Raw genomic sequence first — 8,784 nt, 5'->3', positions numbered from 1 at the left:
ATTATAATTCGTTAAGCAAAAATTTAAAAGAAATTGAAAAATATTCCCCCTCCAAAAATTATTGCTTTAAATTTGTGATTATTCATAAATAAATAAATTATTTTATTAATTTATGTTTACAGACAAGCACGGAAGACATTCATTCTGTAATCTAGGGTCCAAGCTCCAGGTCCTGAAAGTTTAAAAAAATGCTTAAGGCATGCGTTCGCATTATTCCCTACTGTTTAAATATGCCACTGGCTACGGTTTAGAAAGGTAAATGAGTGACAGCCAAGGAGTAGCAGATCCGGTTGGGAGTCTAGGAACAAGGAGGGTCATTCTAGACTAGTACCCCTGTTAGAGGCGTCTGATTATGTGGGGACTATGTAAAAAATTAGATTCTTTAGTGATCGTGAACTTCATACAGGGTAACCATCAGCTCGCAGAACTGATGCGACACACGGTTTCCCCCAGTTTGCATTAATTCAATTTGGATAATGAAAAATATCTAAATTTATACACATTAGCTGGTAATAAAATTATTAATCCATTTCTTGATCACATCATAATTTGAACACAACACATAATTTGAACAAAAGAACTTATTAAAGTATACTTTGTATACTGCGTCTATTATTTTTTCCGTACCATTTCGCTCTAATAACATCAGTTTCTAAAATATTTTAACCTACCAAAATCGCTCACAGTGAGCGTTGCAAGACTCGTAAAATTGGTTTATTGCAACAGAGAATCGTTTATTAGCAACCTTATGACCAACATTTACATAGAATATCTGTATTGTTTTTAACGTTATTATGTTACATCCATTTGATTGGTATGTAACAAAAAATACTTTTCCTCTCTTTAACTAATATAGCATGTACTAGTATTAGGAGTATAATTATTAATGTTAAGGAAAATTTATTTAAAATATTTTTTAAAACTTTCAGGAATTTTTGTCATTAAATATTTTACTGTCAACTAATAGCTGCGATATGCACGCATGTACCAAACTTAAGGATAAACATAATCATGCAAAGTTATCAAAGTAAAATTCGACAAATCAACATGTTGTTATCTGCATGAAATTTCCCGCTTCAACAGGAGAAAACTTGCTGGAAAGCACTCGTAGGGAATCGCAGAGCCCATCGTTCATTTAACTGTCTCAGCACCAAGAACATTCCTCAGGGTGCGCCACCAGAATATAGACCTATACTGCGTCGTCGAGAAGAGTATAGGTCTATATTCTGGTGGTGCAACCTGAGGTACACACAAATACTGACAAGTTTCGCTCGGGAACCGAATCGCAGTTTTGGTTTTAGTCTAGAACGCAGCCTCTGCTACCATACCAAGAATCTCATGATAACTCTGTAGGGATTTAATGAATTTACTTAAAAGTTAATTTCATTTTGAAGCAAACTTTCCTACTGCTCTTGTTTTCAAGCCGCGCTTTCTTGCCAGAATAAGATTTCCGTTTTGGTTGGTATGCGAAGTATGGTAGAAAGATACTATTTGAGCTGGTGTCGAAGTGACTTCAGACACAGAGCGTTCTGCCTTTTGGTCACGTTGTTTCTTTGGTATGTAAGCTTGCTATTTTACAGCCGTGCATATTAATTGACGGTTAGTCTACTTCGGTGGTAGGGCCAAGAGTCAACTACGCGTTAAAATACCACTCTGCAGCTTCGGATTATTATTTCAATTAGGCTAGTTTCAATTTTACATTTCTGTATTGAGTTTCTATTGTATTGTGGTGTATCGTGGATTTGTAAGCACCAGGAGAGCCAACTGTAAATACTTCTCTTGAGCTGAATAAAAGGGTCTTTTCCATTCTTTCCCCGTTTTGTTACTAATACAGTTGAAGTTAGCGAATAGTCGCTGCATAGTTCAAGTAGAGATCTAGCCAACAAAGTAACTTTATTTTAACTAGAATATTAACAACCTAAGCACTCGAGAAAAGAAAGCTATCGACAAACTGAGTTACAAAAATTTTGAAGACAAGATAATAAATATAGAAGCATCAAATTTTTCTCCTGCCTAAATGGCTTTACCCGCGGAAGCATTATGAGAAAGTACGAAAACCTCACCAAAATTCCAGTGGAGTTTGGATTTGTACGCTGTCCAAAATATACACTTCTGCCCATTAAAACTTCAAAACAACGAAGGAACGCAAATACAAAAAAGACATTTATTGTACGTAAACAGTATGCCATGAAGGTAAAATGATTAAATCTGTAAGATATTTGGGGGGTTTACAGGGTTGCGAAATTAGTAGAAACAACTGTCACCCTTGGCAACTAAAACGGCTCTTCCCTGGTTAGGCATGGAGTCGATCTGGGCTTGGATGACAGAAACGGGAAACTCATTCCATGCTGCTTCAAATCTATGCCACACTTCGTCAACCGCATTATCTGAGGAAGGATGGCGGGCCAGTCTCTCAGCAACTCATGACCAGATGTTTTCAATTGATGACAGATCTGGAGACCATGCAGGCCAGGGCACCGGTCGAATAGTCTGTGTATCGAGGAAGGTTAGAACACGACGTGCAACATGTGGTCTTGCATTATTTTGTTGGAAGATGGCGTTTGGCAGGACTCGAAGATGCAGCACAACCACTGGATGTAAGATTTCAGAAATGTACCGATCTGCGTTCAACTTACCGTCGATCCGGACTAGAGATCTGCGTGTCGTGCATCCAATGGCAACCCAAAACATTACACCAGGTTCAGGGCCCCCTAAGCCGATATCGAATGCAAGCAGGCGACGTGCGGTCTCCTCGGAGCCTCCAGACACGAAATACGGCCATCAGAATACTGCACGAAGAACCGGGACTCGTCTGAAAAAACGACGTTATACCAATCCTGTATCCAGCTTTGTCGTTCGTCGCACTAAAGTCGCCGTCTCTGTCTATGCTGCATTGTTAAGGGAAGCCGAAGTAATGGTCTTCGTGCTGATAGTCCACACTGCTGCAAACGTTGATACACCATACAAGCGGATCTGGGCGTGCTGCAAACACGCCTATTTCCCGACTAATGGTCCGTGATGTGGTTGTACTGTTTTTCAGGGCTGACCTCACATTAAGTCTGGCCTCTCTAGCGATAGGCATAGGAGGGCGGTTAGATCCTTCATACCGTTAATTATGACCCTCAGCAGCCCATTAATTCCATATTCGCATGACAGTGGTTAGATGTTGACCAGTGCGACAGGCGATATGACGGAATGATAATTCACACTCACGATCAGCAACGATCCTGCTTCTATCGCATTCGGACCCTTGCTGGTAAGCATTTCATCTTATTTGAGCACATGCCACCCTTACAAAGTGCTTTCCGAAAGAGAAATCCACTACACAACTTTTCTTTATGCAGATATTCAGATGTCGTTTCTCTCTCCTGCGTAGTCTTTTTTAAATGGGCTGAAATGTGCATATCCCAACCTCTTCTTCCTTTCACATGATTTTGACTCTCGTCAGATCATTCCTTCCTGGAGTTGTAATTTCAATGGCCAGCAGTGTATCCTCAGGCTTTGGACAGCTTTAAGAGTTTGAGTTCTAGTGCATGTGGAGTATATTGTATTTATGATGTACTGAAAAGAAGCGAAGGTTATTGCTAAGAACACAATTTGTATGTAATTATTGAAACTTACTGTAAAATGAGCGATTTTAACCTGTATCAATTTGAAAATAATTTATGGTGTAAAAATTATTTTCAAACATTAAAATATATGAAATGTATATTTTTCTGTCTTTTTGTGCTTCATTTCTCTGTATAATTGTTTTTCAATTTAACAAAATTGTATTATTTGGGTTTTAAATACACTACCCGACACTGAAAATGCAACACCACGAAGGACTAATCAGAAAATTATGCAGATTTCAGGGTAGATGCCTGAAATTGAGTTATAAGAATAATCACCAAGTTATGAGAATAATGTGAAATGCGCAGCTCTCAAGAAAACATTGAAGAAGATATACGGGAAGGAACCTGCAGAATACTCAATTTTCGTGCCATTACTTTTGTTAGGGAAATCATCATAATAAATTTGTTTTTGTCTAAGAGGACGCGTGTTACAGCAGACGATGCCAAGCCGTAGACAAAGGAGTCAGTTCCAGCAGACAGACAATTTTACGAGGGGCATAGTTATCAAACTAAGAAGGGTAGGTTAGTCCATACCGCAAATTCCAGCTGACACACACCTGGACGAGTCGACAATGTACTGGCTGTGGCGACGATGGTCGGAACAAGGAAATGTGGCAACTTCGAATGGTGCCGGTGCAGAGTGACGTCAGCACGCATTGATAGATGCATCCGCCGACAAGCGGTGGCAAACCTGCAAGATTGTATAGATGCTTCTACCTCCATTCTGTAGTATGTTCAAGACACCCTGCATGTTCTCACATCTACCAGAACCATTTTCCGTCGATTGGTGGCTAATCGCTTACATTCGTGGCGTCCATTAAGAAGATTTTCCATTGACCCTACATCATAGACATCAGCGTCTGCAATGGTGCCTTGACCGAGCGATGTGGAAGACAGAATGGTACAATGTTCTGTTCTCAGATGTGTCACGCTTCTGTTTCTCCAATGATCGTCCCAGCGTACGAGTGTGGCGTCGATGTGGAGACATGTCTAATCCAGCATCAAACGTGGATCACCCACCACGCATCAGGGTTTGGGGAGCAATTGCGTACGATTCCAGGTCACCTCTAATACGTATTCAGGGCACTATAACGGCCCAACGATACATGGATGATGTGCTGCGGCCGGTGACACTCCCTTACCTTCAGGGAGTGCCCAGTGCCCTTTCTCAGCAGGTTAAAGCCCACCACACACTGCTCGCATCAGCGAACGTGCTCTGCAAGATTGTATAGATGCTTTCCTGGTCATCGTTCTCTTCTGATCTCTCATTAACTGAACACATTTGGGATGTCACTGGACGCTATTTGCGGAACCTGCCTTTTCCTCGTTCAGAAGACGAACTGTGACAAATGGTTGATACGAAATAAAGAGCTACTCCTAAGGACACCTTCCGTAGTTTCATTGACTTTGTACCTAGACGTGCTGCTTTATGTACAGCCGTCCAAGGTGGTCCTACAACGTACTGAGCCGATGCTGTTCTCGCTCTGTATTATGCATATCATTTCGAAATAAAGATCACTTATTGTTCCTTGCTGTGTCTCTCTGTTTCTCGAGTTTCATCCCTTTCTGGCCACCCCTTCTTGGTGTTGCATTTTCAATGTCGGGTAATGTATAATCACAAGAAAGCTTTTCATGCGAGGAAAAACACAAGTAAAACGTTTTCAGTCTAAACAAATATTTTATTTTTTCGACTCTGTAAAATCAAAGTGTAACTTTTTCTTCTTACATTTTGAAATGAACATATTCCCATAGATAAAGTGGAAATTTTTCCCCCTAAAAATAATAAGAGTAAAAAAAAGAAACTTTTTCAATTCAAAAATATGAGTGTGTCTTTTTTGTCTTAGCAAGATTGAAGATTTTTTCGTCTCAGAAAAAATGTGAATAAAACTTTTCCGTTGCTTTCTTAGAAAAAATCTTTTCAGTCATCGTAATTATTTTTAATTTGAGGCAATTACGGTATTTCTAAGAAAACATTAAAGACATACATATCAAGTTCACATTGCTTTATTTAATATTTAAGGTATACATTTCTTTGAGGGTACATGGATTATACTTTGTTATGAACGTTGTACATAGTAGGTAAACCCAATTTTTTTAACAGAGTATAATATTCATTTTGTCTAACAAAGGGATTTTTTTCTTATTTCTTAAAAACTGATTTATGAGTGTCGCAACATGAGTCCCTGGAACAACTTGATCCAGATAAATGATCTCACCTCGAGCTGAAATATGTTTCTTCACATGATGATGAATGTGTTTTGTTTGGTATTTGTACTTTAAAGGAACCACATTCCCACCATCTTTCTCAAATCGTCTTCAGCAGAAATATCTTCTTTCTTTATGAAACAGTCTTCCTTCTTTTCCGTAGAATTTCTCTGTTTTATAAAGAGGTGGCAGTAATTGATAAGTAATATATTTCTATGACACTTGCAGCTAAAAGGCTTCTTTTCACATTCGTCAAGGTCTTTTTTTTCCAATTCTAACCATTTCTCATCCATAAGACATTCAATCGTTTGTCATCATTCTTCTGGTACAATGAGAAGTTCTTTACTAAACTCCATGAATAAGATAGCTAATAACAGAAATAACCACATGCAAGAGAACACTTATAAAACTCTCCCCTCTTTGCACAAGCAGTCTTCTGTCCTTACACAGAAATGCTTCTTTATTAGCAAGTTTTCATAAACTTCCCTCGTATGCTGATAACTGAACGTTTCGCATTGGGAAAATGGAAAGATGATCTCGAAGTAAGTTTAAGGCACACTCTTTATGACATTGTTGGAGCATTTGCGAATAACTTGAAAATTTACTTGTGGAGATGACTTTAAGTTTTTCTAATTGGTGCTGTGTGATATTTTGTTCACAAATATCATTTTAGATGAACGAAACAACAACTTGGGCATTAAATATGACATTTCTTCACACGTCCAATCCATATGACGTATACTCCAAGACACCCGTGAAAACGTGAGTTGTTTTCTCTTGCCGACATTTCAAAGGAGCATGGGGGATAAAAGGTTAATCTGCCGCAAAACATTGGGTCTCATACGGGAAACGCTGCAAGTTCCTTTAATAACAAACTGGCCTGAAATAATGCTGAACACCTATCACCCCAGACATATTCATTGACGTCTCACCACCAAATGACTAGCGAGGTTGATATACGTAGTATTTATCGCTTGGAAAAAATCTCGTTCTCAGACACAATGAATCAGATATTTCAGGTGGGAAGGTCAACCAGAAAATGACTGCCATATTTTGAAGTAGCATCCTGATACACTTCTTGAGAAAACTTATTCTCTCCTAGATATAACTGCCTTCCTAGATTCAGGATCTAAGATTTGTTTCTTGTATTTTTAAAGAGCACTAAATAATTAATGTTCAAACCCAAATACCTTTATGAAGTGCATGTTTTACAACCGAAATAACAACAACGAAAATAGATTTCGATGATGAGATCCTTTGGTAAATAACTTGGTCACTCTTACATCATTGCCGAGTTCTAAGATAAAATCATCAACAATAATCAGAGAAATTGATAAAGTGTGAATATTTTCAAGCAAACCGTCACCTAATTCAATATGCTTCATCTCATTGTAAAGATTTAGCACCAAATAGTTTTGGGAGGAAACGGAGTAATCATGTGATGCTCAATTAATATTTTAATAAATACACTCTTTCCGCTACCATTAGGGCCGACAGCTAATATTGTGAAAGCATGCTTTAGTTTTAAGTGTTCCATGTCAACTAAGTCTTATTTGAAAAATCTATTCTACTTATAATTGCTCTACCAGACTTTTAAAATGCTTCATTCTAACTTCTCATTTTTTGAAAAAACTTTACTTGCCGTAATTGAAAATATTAAAAAACTCGCTTTTATTTAAGAGTTAGTTTTTTTCAAGTAACATTATTTATTTGTTCGAAATTCGAAACATGAACATACTAAATTATACATTTATGCGTAAAATATTTTTATTTTAAAAGTTATTTAAATAAATATTTTTAAGGGTAAAGACATTTCAAACATACTAAATTCACAGCACAAAATAATTAAAAATTTAAAAATATGATTGTACAGAGATAAAACTATTTACACTAAAAATTATATGGCATAATGTCCATAATCGTAGAACAATGTCCCACCTTATAAAAGATACCGTTTCATATCGAAAGGGCACTAAGCAGCTCTCGTATAAGCTACAGTCTTTATCTGATGAGACTGGCAATACATTGAGCATGGGCAAGACCACGTTGTTGTTAAATAAGACAGTTAATATAGCCCAGGTGACGAATCTGTCTTTTAAGAATTGTTTTCGCTACACCCTTAGCAGTTTTCTTCTCAGTGCAGTATACTTTTTGTTTGAGCCCGGCAAATTCTTGGGTAATTTGTCCACACACTTTGTCTTTCATTTTAACAATTACCTTTTCATTTGTAAGGCAGTAGAAAGCATAATTTTCCGGGTAGTCTGAGGTGTCGAATAAGCTCAGATTGTAGGCCATATCTTTGCAAACATCGGCAATTTCTGTTTCATAACAAAGACTGTCTATGTCTGTGAATAGCAAATGCGCCTTGGATCTGCAGTGTTTCTTGATATATCCGTAATTGAATTCATAAATCTGTGTTTTCGATAAATCCAAAATATGGAAGCCTACTTAGATAAGTTGGTTGAGAATCAAAAGGTTTCTCGTCGATCGGTGACTGCCAGATCATCCTTAATGATCTTGAATGAGTGAAATATTGGAACAGCGACCAACTTCTTGGCTCTTTCGTTGCTTTCGTTAATCCAGATCAGTGCAGGTACGTTTACAGAGATTTTCCACTGTTTTCCCAAAAACCGAGTTGTTTAATTGTTTAAATAAGCCCTTTCGGAACGAGGATTTGACTAATTGACGCTACTTAGTATTAAAGCCAATGAATGTTGCAAGCCAGATGCTGTATGGACATATCAGGAATCACGACAAATTGTTTACGAGCAAGAGGATAGTCGAAATGATTATCGTAAAATTCGCTTGCATAGTAGTCAAGATCAGCTTCTAGAATACATCCTTTTTTCCGCATCGTCAGCAATCTCCATGAAGCTGAAATGTCCGTCATGCCACTGAAAATCATGAGTTGGTAAAGTGTAGTTCATGATCCACCTAAATCATAGACTAAAATAATTAATATCAC

General features: G+C 37.8%; 1 long non-coding RNA gene across 1 annotated transcript in view; it reads right to left on the bottom strand.

The window, feature by feature from the left end:
- Nucleotides 1–5,602: 5,602 nt before the first annotated feature.
- Nucleotides 5,603–8,784, bottom strand: part of LOC118191674 (uncharacterized) — a 29,835-nt gene continuing 26,653 nt past the window's right edge. The window contains exon 3 of the long non-coding RNA XR_015039109.1: nt 5,603–8,753. This is a non-coding gene — a long non-coding RNA (uncharacterized LOC118191674). The remainder of the gene's footprint in view (nt 8,754–8,784) is intronic.

This window comes from Stegodyphus dumicola, chromosome X2, assembly GCF_044657685.1.
Source record: "Stegodyphus dumicola isolate Sdum_Otavi_A_Nest chromosome X2, ASM4465768v1".
Classification (NCBI taxonomy): Eukaryota; Metazoa; Arthropoda; class Arachnida; order Araneae; family Eresidae; genus Stegodyphus; species Stegodyphus dumicola.
This window is presented reverse-complemented; position numbering and strand designations above follow the sequence as displayed.